This window comes from Artemia franciscana, unplaced genomic scaffold (genome assembly GCF_032884065.1).
Source record: "Artemia franciscana unplaced genomic scaffold, ASM3288406v1 Scaffold_772, whole genome shotgun sequence".
Lineage (NCBI taxonomy): Eukaryota > Metazoa > Arthropoda > Branchiopoda > Anostraca > Artemiidae > Artemia > Artemia franciscana.
Genome location: NW_027067775.1, coordinates 396986 through 410338, shown reverse-complemented (window position 1 = coordinate 410338; position 13353 = coordinate 396986). Strand labels below are relative to the sequence as shown.

Sequence of the window (13353 nt, the reverse complement as noted above, 5' to 3'; positions counted from 1 at the left end):
TTAAGCAGGTGAGGACTTCGAGAACACCCTTTCTCTTGAAACTTTTTCATGTTTGCCATTTTCAAGTTTACCAAATTAAGACTTATTCACGATATAAAGAAAAGAATGTCAGTTCATTCTAACTGGAAAGCTTAGTTTTCCAATCTATTATACACAAAGTACTTTAATATTCTTATGCATAATAAGAGAAAAAGTTAGAAATGTCAAAACTGCATTTACTCTCTCAATTCCAGCTTCTTGGAGTAGGCAGTTCGAGCAAAGCCAATAGCACCCATATTCTGATATCTCCATTTTTCCCCTCTGTAAAGTTCCAGTTCTTGTGTCCATTAACCTGAGTAGAAAATAGCTGTGCCCGGATGTTAAACTAAAATTACCATTGGATTTATAACTTTTGATGTATTATCATTAGTATAAATTGACATACAGCCAAGTGAATCAGATCAAAAGTAACATTATTAGTTTAAAACAAATAGCAGCGACGAAGGTATTTGAAAAGGTCGAAAAGCATCCAACATGGTTAAATAAAAAGAAAAACGAGAATCATAAAGATTTTTAAGATTGGAAATTTTCAAATTAAAAAACATATTGTTGGTTCCTCTTTTTAATTTCTCCAGAAAAGGGGAACTTGAGACAAATTTGAGGTTGGAGAACTTGGCCCAGACTTAGAGTATTGAATTTTAAGCAAATTAATTGTTCTGATCAAAATGAGGTTTAACGTACTTGTTCCCATTGCATATGAAAATAGTCTAAATCTTATCTGCTAAGTCTGGACCAATAAAATAGGAGATACTGTACCGTTACTATAGTTTCACATCTTGATATAGCTGGGAAAGAGCCTATGGCTATTAACTAAAACTGTTTGATTCGACTATTCTTGAAAAAAAGTAAAATAAAAAGACTAGTAAATAATGAATGAAGTGACACCGTGCCTACAGATGACAACTTTTTGGCAAGTTAAGTGGATAGGAAAATTAAAATACTAGCAAACGATAAATACCAGCTTTTTTACAAGTAAGCCGTAATGACAATGAGAAAGGTAAAAAAGTATTAAACATACAATATAATTAGAGATAAAGACAGATGATTTCCAAAAACCAGAAGGAAAAAAAACAAACTTTTGTCCTAGAAAACGGGGTTTTGGTTAATTTAAAGGGGTCTAGGGTTAATTTAAAGTCGAAAATTTGGAAGAGTAACTAGCCCTCGGGAAGTTACAATGTGGGTAGACTCCAGAATGAGAATTTAAGAGAAATTTTCCAGAAACAATTGAATATTAAACTGGAGAGTTTAAAATCTGACAACCTGGAAAATGGATGGAATAAATTTCGTCTCAGGGAAGAAATTTAGGCACGCAGATAGAAATATTAGTGAAAAGCTTTATGTATAATGAAGAATAGAAGGAACTTGTACAAGAACTATCTGAGTGACAAGACTATATGAAAACTTTTGTTTGGACACCTTTTCAACTTTTTTAAACCCTCGCTGACTCGGACAAAGAATCCTAAATCCAGCGCACCAACACAGGAATCATTGTCAAAATGGGAAACTACAAATTGTACAAAAGATTCTTAATCTTTGTCTTTAGAATTACTTACTATCAGCAAGACTCGCCCTTTATTTTTATTTTTTTAATGTTTATATATTAATAGAGAAAATTGAAAAAAATAATCAAATCATAAATAAGAACAAATAAGAAATGCAGTGTGGTCTTTAAAAATAGTAACCGAAATTGAAAGAATTAAAATACTCGAAAACGAAATGATGCAGTGAATGGACAATAATAGCAAATGAAGAAGCAACTACTCTACTTTCCACATGAAAAAAATACCCATTTCTTAGCAAAAGGAAATGGAAAACAGAAGAGAAGTTTTTGGCTTTCTAAAAGACTTCTAGGAGATTATAAAATATAGTTGAAAATAATATATTAAAAAAACATGATAAAAATAGAAGAAAATAATGACTTGATAAACAATAATAAAATAGTATTATAATATTAACGAGAGCTAAGAGCTCATATGGCACTATGGCGAGAGGAGCGAAGAGCCAAGAGATCATATGGTATGAGCCCTAACAAAATTCTATGAATCAATAGATTGATTTAAAAGGAAAATAAGAGGCTTAATGCCGGTCAGGATTTAAAATAAGAGCTCTGAGTCACTATGTCCTTCTCAATATCAAAATTCATTAAGATCCGATCATCCACTCGTAAGTTATAAATACCTATTTTTTCTAATTTTTCCTCTCCCTTTAGCCCCCCAGATGGTCGAATCTTGGAAAACGACTTTTTCAAGTCAAATTGTGCAGCTCCCTGACACGCCTACCAATTTTCATCGTCCTAGCACGTCCAGAAGCACCAAACTCACCAACTCATTGAACCCCTCCCCCCAACTCCCCCAAAGAGAGCAAATCCAGTACGATTTTGTCAATCACGTATCAAGGACATTTGTTTATTCTATCCACCAAGCGTCATCCCGATTCCTCCACTCCAAGTACTTTTCCAAGATTTCCCCCTCCAACTCCCCCAGTGTCAAAAGATCTGGTCGGGATTTGAAATAAGAGCTCTGAGACATGAATTCCTTCTAAAAATAAAATTTCATTATGATCTGATCATCTATTCGTAAGATAAAAATACCCCAATTTTCACGTTTTACAGAAAATTCCGGTTTCCCCCTCCAACTCCCCCCCCAATGTCACAGGATCTGGTCGGAATTTAAAATTAGAACTTTAAAGCACAAGATCCTTCTAAATATCAAATTTCATTAAGATCTGGTCACCCTTTCGTAAGTTACAAACACCTCAATTTTCAAAATTTCCCCCCCTCCCCAAATTCCAACAAAGAGAGCAAATCCGGTCCGGTTATGTCAGTTACGTATCTTAGACAGGTTGTTATTCATCCCATCCAGTTTCATCCTGATCTCACCGCTTTAAGTATTTTCTTATTTCCGGTCCCCCCAACTGCCCCCCCCCCAATTACGCTTGATCCGGTTAAGATTTAAAATAAAAGATCTGAGTTACGAGATCCTTCTAAATATGAAGTGTCATGAAGATCTGATCACTCCTTTGTAAGTTAAAAATACGTCATTTTTTCTTATTTTTCAGAATTGACCCCCCCCCCCCCAATAGAGCGGATCCGTTCCAATTATGTAAATCACATATGTAAGACTTTTGATTATTTTCCCCACCAAGTTTTATCCCGATCCCTCCAATCTAAGTGTTTTCCATGATTTTAGGTTCCCCCACCCCAAACTTCCCCCAATGTCACCAGATCCGGTCAGGATTTAAAATAATTGCTTTGAGACACGATGTCCTTCTAGATATCAAATTTCATTGATATCCAATCACCCGTTCGTAAGTTAAAAATACCTAATTTTTTCTAATTTTTCAGAATTAACCCCTTCCCCAACTACCCGATAGAGGGCGGATCCGTTCCTTTATGTCAATCATGTATCCAGGACTTGTGCTTATTTTTCCCACCAAGTTTCATCCCGATCCTTCCACTCTAAGTGTTTTCCAAGTTTTAGGTTTCCCCCTCCCAACTCCCCCCCAAATGTCACCAGATCCGGTTGGGTTTAAAATAAGAGCTCTGAGCCACGACATCCTTCTAAATATCAAATTTCATTGAGATCCGATTACTCGTTCGTAAGTTAAAAATACCTCATTTTTCTAATTAAATTTTTGTGTTGTTTAAAGAGTAGGTTTTGTTATTATAACATCAGGAATCATCGAATTCATCACATCATCGGAAACACCTGTAACCTAGTTAAGAACAAATAAAACCATCTTTTAAGGATTACATAACAAAAAATCTGATTGGTGCATTGTAACTATAGCAATTCCCTAAAAGTTTAAGATAAAATAATTTTATTTCATGGATCGCTAAAGTTATTATGTAAACTGCAAAAATATTTATGGTGTCTGTGCAGTAATTTTAATATATAAATAAAACTAGAAATTCAGTTTTCTGCTTCTTGTCAAATTTCTGCTTCTTGTCTTGCTTCTTCAATCTTATTTTAAGAACATTCCATACAAATAATTAGTAATATTGCAAAAATGGCCATTAAGAAAATTCATGCTCGAATGATTTTTGACTCTAGAGGTAATCCGACTATTGAAGTTGATCTTGTCACAGAAAAAGGCTTGTTTAGAGCTGCGGTTCCATCTGGTGCATCCACTGGCATCTATGAAGCCCTTGAGCTTAGAGATGGTGTAAAAGCTGAATACCATGGAAAGGGTGTTTTTAAAGCTATCAGGAACATTAATGAAATCATTGCACCTGCTCTAATTGCAAAAGGATTGGATGTAACTCAGCAAGAGCAGATTGACCAATTTATGTTGGACTTGGATGGTACGCCAAACAAGGAATAACTTGGTGCCAATGCCATTTTAGGAGTCTCACTTGCCGCTTGCAAAGCTGGTGCTAAGCAAAAAGGCGTTCCACTTTACAGGCACATAGCCGACCTAGCTGGCACACCAGAAATCATTTTGCCAACTCCTGCATTCAATGTCATCAATGGTGGCTCTCACGCTGGCAATAAACTGGCTATGCAAGAGTTTGTGATCCTACCAACAGGGGCGGGTTCATTTTCCGAAGCTATGAGAATGGGTAGTGAGATTTACCATCACTTGAAGAGCGTGATCAAAAGTCACTTTGGCCTTGATGCCACTGCTGTTGGTGATGAAGGTGGATTTGCGCCAAACATTTTGAACAACAAGGATGGTTTGTCGCTTATTGTAACTGCAATTGAAAAAGCTGGCTACACTGGTAAGGTTGAAATTGGAATGGATGTTGCCGCCTCTGAGTTCTACCGAGATCATAAATATGATTTAGACTTCAAAAACCCAAATTCTGACAAAACTGCTTGGCTCTCTGGACAAGAACTTGCTAACTTGTATCAAGAATTTATTAAGGAATTCCCTGTTACATCAATTGAAGATCCATTTGACCAAGATGATTGGGATACATGGAGCAGTTTCACAGCTAATACTAACGTTCAAATTGTTGGTGACAACTTGACTGTAACCAATCCCATACGTATTCAGACTGGAATTGATAAGAAAGCATGCAACTGCCTCCTTTTGAAAGTGAACCAAATTGGTTCGGTCACAGAATCCATTCAGGCTCATAAATTGGCAAAATCTAACGGTGGGGTACCATGGTATCACACAGATCAGGTGAAACTGAGGATGTGTTTATTGCTGATTTGGTTGTTGGGCTCAGCACTGGACAGATCAAAACTGGTGCTCCATGTCGCTCAGAGCGTCTCGCAAAATACAATCAAATTCTTCGCATTGAAGAAGAGCTTGGGAGCAACGCTAAGTATGCTGGCAAAAACTTCCAACATCCACTTTAAATTGATGAAAATATTGTAAGATGTGATGAAGTGTCTGTATTATAATAAGGTACGGTTAGGGTGCAGTCAGTTGTGCTTATGTCACACTTGGGGTGTCCTGATGGACTAAGAGAGCTTAAATACTCTTTGAAATCTGTGGCTGAATAACTCAAGAAGCTTCTTGGTAAAGATGTCTAATTTTTGGAAGATTGTGTTGGAGCTGAAATTTAAAAGGAATGTGCTAACACACCTCAGACTTTTATTGTATTGATTGAAAACCTTTTGTTCCACGTAGAAGAAGAAGGGAAAGGAATTGATGCTTCAGGATAAAAAGTAAAAAGCCAGCCCACGATATGTTACAAAATTCTGTGATTCCTTAAGAAGGCTGGGAGATTTTTACGTGAATGATGCCTTTTGCACAGCTCATAGAGCTTATAGCTAGCTCTATGATGGGAGATGGGTTTGACGTTCGAGCCTCAGAATTTTGTTGAAAAAAGAACTTCAATATTTTGCTAAAGCCCTTGAGAATTCAGACCGACCATTCCCTGCTATTTTTAGGAGGTGCTAAAGTTGTTGATAAAATAGAACTCAATGAGAGTCTTCTTGATAAAGTTGATGAAATGGTTATTGGAGGTGGAATGGCAAACATTTTCTTAAAAGTAATAAACAATATGGAAATTAGAAATTCTCTTTTTTATGCCGAAGTTGCTAACATTGTAGAAGAAATTGTGGCCAAAGCTAAAGAAAACAAAGTTGTCATTCATCTTCCAGTTGACTTCGCAAAAGCTGACCAATTTGCTGAAGATGCTAATACAGGAAGTTTCAAAATTGCTGATATAATTCCATTTGACTGGATGGGGTCTTGAAGGTAGGTTACCAGGAGATGCCCCTCTTTGTAATGCTCAAGTATGAGTGCAAGTAAGATGTCTCAGTCTAATCTAGCTAATGTTCTTGTGATAATCTTTCACGAAATTATGTTTTGATGAGAATAAAATTCTCCTGTCTTTTTTCTTTTTGTTAAAACTTTTTTAAGGCTAATTCTCTGTGATCTGACTCATTCTACCATCATCTTACCTTATTATATCAGATGTGTATTGATTTCGCAATAGAGCCTCAGTCTTTTCATACGGGTATAGTTACTAATATACTAAAAAAAGGTAAAAAATATAAACGATTGCTCCAGTTATCGCTCAATATCAGTTTCTACCACGTTGAGTAAAGTGTTCAAACGTCTCATATTTTCAGAAATAGTTTTCAAGTGCTCGCTAGATTACCGTCAATTCTGTTGCCGTAGGTTCTTAAAAGTTACAGCTAAAGCAGAAAGTTCGTATTTGTCCCTATTTATATGCAGCGCAGACATATCATCGGTCATTGACTCAGTAACTCAAGCGCAAGTATTAACTAAGTTGTTGGAGTGTGGAGTTAACGCTTTCGTTGTAGCAAGTCTTGAATATTCGTTTGATAATTTTTTCATTAGAATTAAGTTAAATGGAGAAACTCTGTCACGACCAGTGAAAATTATAGGAGGTCTGAAACAAGGTTCATTACTTAGCCCTATACTGTTCAGTTTATTGACTTGGTCCGTAACTAAAGGTATTAATGGTTCCATATAATTGATTTTTGCGACCTTAGTCTATTGTGTTACGTTGACGATGTACTTATGATAAGTAGAGACATTTCGACTCTCCATGGCAATCTAGACCAGCTAACTTGTGGATATGATTGTTTAGGCTTCAGTGTAAAGACTAAGATAACAGAGTTTTCAGTTATTAGTTCACGGCCATGCATACAAAATTCAGCCCTAATTTGCCCCGCCCCTTTATATGTTGTTGTCTGTGGGGCAGAAAAAAACCCAGCTGAAATACCTCGGTAGCAATTACGGATGGAGTATAACAAGCGTTAGAACTCTTTTAGTAGAACATATACGTAAGGCAATTAGACTCAGCTATGCCAAATTAGCTTCCGTTAAGCATACGTTTAACAGAAAAGTACTGTCTTAACTGTATTCAGCTGTCGCTCTGGCGCATCTGTTGTATATCGCATCTTTATGGGAGTGGTTTACAGCAACAGAAAAATTGAAACTTTGTTAAGCTTACTTTGAGTTTAGTTAACTTTATTTATAAATCAAATACATTTAACTAATATGCAAGTGCCCACCCCAAGAAAGATAGAAAAAAAGCACTTGCGACTGAACGGGTACATTCCTAACTAACGCATTTCCTAACTAATAATTCAAAACGAAATACACACAAAAAAAAACAATAACCAATAACAACCAATATCTCATCAACTCGTGAATATTAGTAACCAATCTCATAATAATAAACAGAAAAGAGAAAAAAAGAAAAGAAAAATAAATAAATAAAAAAAACTTTGAACCTTGGCCTAATAAATACTTTTGTATAGTATGTTTTATAGTGTGTTTAATACTTATGTTTTTTTTCTCTTTTCGGTAAAGTGGAAATTATGTTCTGGTCTTGAGAATGCATGGGGATTATCAACCCTACTCATGTTAATTTTTGCTCGCTTTGAGTTTGACTCGGTTATTTAATGTAATTTCTGTTCGTTTTGAGTTTCATTTGTTTATTGATGGTGATGTGTGGTAATTTTACGCCTGGAAGGTTATTTGACAATTTTTTCTTATTTTTGGCTTAGTGGAGCTCTTTACTTTTCTTTTAAAAGCTTGTTTAGTCGAGAAAGTTTTTTTTAAATTAACTAATATTTGGGTGGGCAAAGCTTTATCAAAAGGTTTTTCGGATTATTACTTATTGTTTTCTTTACTTAATTTTAATTTTTTAGTCTTTTCAAATAACAATTTAAAGGTAGTATCGCAATAAATATTGAAAGACTTTAACCTTCTTTAATCTTGAGTTTCTATAAGTAGATCTCCATAAATATTACACCGATGAATCGTATTGATTCAAATTTGTTGTTTTTGTTTAGGTTCTATGAACCCACTTAAAATTCAATATTTTAGCGCTGGAAATCCTCCAAGATTCCTAAGGAAATAGACAATCGATCTTTGTCTTTTCTCAAGGAACGTCTAATTTTGAAAAGGCTTTACTGATCATTTTCACGTGGGAATAATTTATTACATGAGAATATTTGATTGATGAAAATTAATGAAATTCAAACCTAATTAGGTATTCCAGAATATTCTCATTTTGCTTTATTTTAAAATGAAATACTAAAAGGGTTATCTTATTACCGTTATATTTGTGTTATTGACATCGAAAAAATCATTTTCTATATAGATTTTAATATAGAACGTATTTTCTCCACCAAAATTTATTCTTATTTTAATTTATTTTAAAACTGAGAATACTAGAAGAATTATTTTATTACCACTATATTTGTGCTGCTGAGCATTGAAAAAATCATTTTTCATATAAATTTTAAGATAGAAACTAATTACTCCACAAAAATACAGAATTAAACAACAAAAGAAAAGTAGCGAACTTAAAAATGGAAAAGGGAAAGAAAAACAATGAAGTAAGTAAATAGCTCGACATAGTGAACTGTAATAAAAAGTAGTTTCTGTAAGTAGTAACCGAAGCTATAAAAAATGAAAGTTAGTAAAAGAAAGAAATATTTACCTAAAGTACTTTCATTTCACGTCGGTTTCAAATAAAAATCATTGAATAAATAAATATTATTAAGTTTAGATGGACCAGCAAAAGTTACAAGCATAGGCAGAAGTGCGTAATTCCCGATAAAAGAAAATACCACTTTCCTCAACCCATTAAGGCTTAAAGTCCACCAACTCCTTAGAAGAATTTTATAGAGGCAAAAATATAGACTTCTGTTTTTTTCCTGTGAGGGGTGACTGTTTATTTATTTGTTCTTTCTTTTCGTCAGGTGTGATCGTGTGAAACTAGTGGGCTTATAACTCCAGAAATGGTCCTGTTTGAAGAAAAAGCCCGAGGTTTCCACCTTATCTCTCCTCTCGTAGAAAAGTATATGTAAAGGACAATTTGAGAGAATCAGTAAAAGAAAAACTAGGGAAAATGCACCAGTTTAGACAAAAGAAATTCAAGAAACATTTGAATCAAGGATGGATGTGATATATCTCGACGCGACTGATTTGCAATAGACACTATTTGTGGAAGATTTGAATTCAATATTCAATACATATTTACTGCTCATTAGTGGATAGTTCAATTGCGGATGGGAATACAACCTCTGATGTGATCTGGAGTTCTGCTTCAAAAACAGAACCTGGAGCGCTACTCAGAGAGATTCCTATAGAAATGCAATATCTTCTAATCTAACGAAACGAATATATTAGCTCAATAAAACTGACTATTACTGATTGATTAGGAAGATTAATTGATCGGAATGAAGAGAATTTTGAATATATTTTGGATATGAAAAAGTTAAAAATTTTATAAACTTTATATAAATAACAATCATCATTGTAAACCTCTAACAAATAAGATCCAAGAGTTGGAAAAGAATAATATTATGGGTCCAGGCATAAGCCTCCATTTGGCACAGGTGATCCTAGTACCAATGCAAAATAATGAGTCTTGTACTACATGAAGATTATAGGGCTCTAAAAAAACAAATTGTTAGCGATAATCATGCAAAGAAAATTATTTTCACGTAAACAACCTTACATTTAAATCAAGGTCGTAAACGACCTTGATTTTATCAAATATAATAAATTCATTGATGTTCAATAAATAGCAGGCATTTGTCACACGCCGTGTCATGCGTCTCACAGTTCGAACATAAAAATTTTCACAATAGCTTCCTAATATGCAAAAATTTCCACTATGAAGCATTAATCAGGGCTTTTTTTAAAATTGGGTACTTTTGATAAAGCCAACGCTCGATTCATCTTTCCAACCAAGCTCTCTCCTCCACGGGCAAAGAAAGGGGATACAACAGTGAATAGCAAACCGAAGTTTTCACCTTACTTCTCCTCTCTTAGGAAAATAAATCCTAAGGACAAGTTAGGGGAAATAGTAAAAGAAAAACTAGGGGAAATACAGCAATATAGACAAAAGAAATTCAAGAAATATTTAAAATATGGAAGCATGCGATAAATTTCAACGCGAACCATTCGTAACAGACTGTTTGTGGAAGACTTGAATTCAAATAAGAATAATATTGAGAAGAAATATCACAAATCTGAGGTGCGAAAAACAAAATTCCCCAAGACAATTCAAAGAATGTAAATTTCAATTTGCAATCCGATTCGCTAAACTTATTGGTTTTGTCAAAGTAGGCAACTTATTCGTCATGTTAACTGGAAGGCAGAGGGAGCTCTATTTATCAACACTGTTTGGATTATAATAGTTGAAAAGTCCAATTTATTAATAAGCTATTTAATGGAAAATATACTGAAGAAATGATGAAGTTTCTTAGAGCTTTATTTAAGTTGCCAAACTCCCTAGTTTTTATGTAATGATTATTAATGTTATCATTATATAGATAAGATCTTGAAGAGATCTCTATTTTTGATGGTAGATCATTTTAAATATTTTGTTTTAAAAATTTCACACTGAAGAGCCAGGCCTTCCGGTAAGTGTTTATTCTTTGCTACTGGTCAAAATCAACCAGTTGCACTAGACTATCATTGGCATGTCTTCAGCTCAGAGTGAATACCAGTTTGAATATCCAAAACTCCACCTGCATGTTTCGACTGCTTATACCAATGCAACCATAGTTGTTTGGAATATACCCACTACCTTTCTGATTCTCTGAAAAGGATAAGTTATTAATTATCTCAAGCATTTTTTTTTTACTTTAGCTAGCCTTAATATGCTGCGTTTACAAACAGTAGTTGTCACATGGAATTTGTTTTTACCTCTGCCAGGGTAACTGGAGGCTGTCCATCAGGGAGGCTAGAATACATCTTTAGGCGTAATTTACATATCCATGCCTCTATTCTGGACTTATTTATCCCATTAACCCTCAAGGTAACGATCCAAGCCACCTAAACCAGTTGGAACGATCTTTCGTGGAGACGTTTTATAGTTCCCACCCAGTAAATGTATTCTCTTATAGTGATGATAGTACAATGTTGCCCTTATTTAGTGATTTTAGTGTCGCAAATATTCATTTCTTTGTTTTAATTATACGTGTTTTGTTTTTCTTTTTTTCTTGAGTTTCATTTTTTGTTATTATGGTCCTCAACAAGTTTGCCTCGAGACTCTTAATTATTATTAGTATTATGTTTTATTTCTTTATTTGAATAAGTTGAATCGAATTGAAAGCACCTATACATTCTGGCGCGACCAAAATATTTATGAATTCAACTTTGCTCAGTATGTTACAGGCATCTATCCAACGACGTAAGATGTGTCTCTCCCAGTTTGAATAGAATCATGGAACATAACTTAGAGGTTAAAAAATCTTTTTATCTAAATTTGAGAAATGACAACTAAATTTTTCTATTAGCTTCATAATATATAAAACACCAACTATGAAGCAATAGTCAGAGATAATTTTTTATAGGGCGGTATGTTGATGTTGGATACAGCCAACATTAAAATCATCGATCCGACGAATCCTTTTAACTGACGGGCGGAGAAAAGGAATACAAAAGAAACTAGCATACCAAGCTCTACACTTCATTTCTCCTTTCATAGCAAAGTAAATGAAAAGGACAAGAGGGGTGAATAAGTAAAAGAAAAAATAGGGGAAATGCAGCAATATAGACAAAACAAATTCAGGATATATTTGAGTTATAGAAGGATGGGATAAATCTCTACGCGACTCACTCGCAACACATGTTATTTGTGGCAGATTTATCGCAATTAAAACAGTAATTTAAATTTAATTAATAATAATATTGAAGAAAAATATAGCAGAGCTGTCACGCGAAAAACAAAAATCCATCCAGGACAATGCAAAGACTGTAAATTTCAATTTGCATAAATTTCCTGGCTTTCTAAAAGCAGCTGACCCAATTGTCATTTTTTACAGGTAGGCGCAAGCAACTCGTTCGACGAACGACGAACACTGTTAGGATTAAAATGGTCGAATAGCAAGAAGGAGCCAAAATTTTAATTAAGTTTAACATTAATAATAATATCATAATTTCAAGCATGACAATTTTTATACCCAGTAATTGCACCCTCTTTTTGTTCCCATAACAAAATATTGTCATTATTTCCCTATTGTAGGGTCATTCGTTTCAAAGCACTTGTGAATTCAGGTACAACTGTAAATATAATATCCTCAACTGTGTTCAATAAATAGCAGACATTTGTCAAAAGACGAAAGTCATACATCTCCAAGTTTGAAAATAAAAATTTTCTAATTACCTTCATAATATGCAAGAATTTCTTCTATGAAGCAATAATCAGGGCTAATTTTTAAAGAAAATTGGGTATTGTTTGATATCGCCAAATCTGGATTCATCTATCCAACAGATCTTTCTCCAATACAGCCGAAGAAAGAGGATATAAAAGTGAATAGTAAACCGAAGTTTGCACTTTATTTCTCCTCTTGTACGAATGTAAATGTAAAGGACTAGTCGAGAGAATCAGTAAAAGAAAAACTAGGGGAAACGCAGCAGCTTAGACAAGAGAAATTCAGGAAATATTTAAATTAAGGAAGGAGTGATATATCCTGACCCAGCTCATTCCCAACAGACTATTTTGGGAAGATTTGAATTCAATATTGAATAAATTCAACTGTGTTCAATAAATTGCAGACATTTGTCAAAAGACTTAAGTCATGCATCTTCCAGTTTGAACATAAGAATTGTCCAAAGTTTTCACCTTATTTCTCCTCACGTAGAAAAGCATAAGTAAAGGACAAGTTGAGAGAATCAGTAGAAGAAAAACTAGGGGAAATGAACCAATTTAGACAAAAGAAATTCAAGAAACATTTGAATTAAGGATGGATGTGATATATCTCGATGCGACTCATTTGCAATAGAGACTATTTGTGGAATACTTGAGTTCAATATTGAATACATATTTACTGCTCATTAGTGGATGGCTCAATTGTAAATAGGAATACAACCTCTGATGTGATCTGGAGTTTTGTTTCGAAAACAGAACCTGGA

At 34.2% G+C, this 13353-nt stretch overlaps 2 pseudogenes; both read left to right on the top strand.

Moving 5' to 3' along the window:
- The first annotated feature begins 3995 nt into the window (after positions 1-3995).
- On the top strand, positions 3996-5988 carry LOC136043641 (enolase-like; annotated as a pseudogene).
- On the top strand, positions 5353-7925 carry LOC136043630 (phosphoglycerate kinase 1-like; annotated as a pseudogene).
- Positions 7926-13353: the final 5428 nt, after the last annotated feature.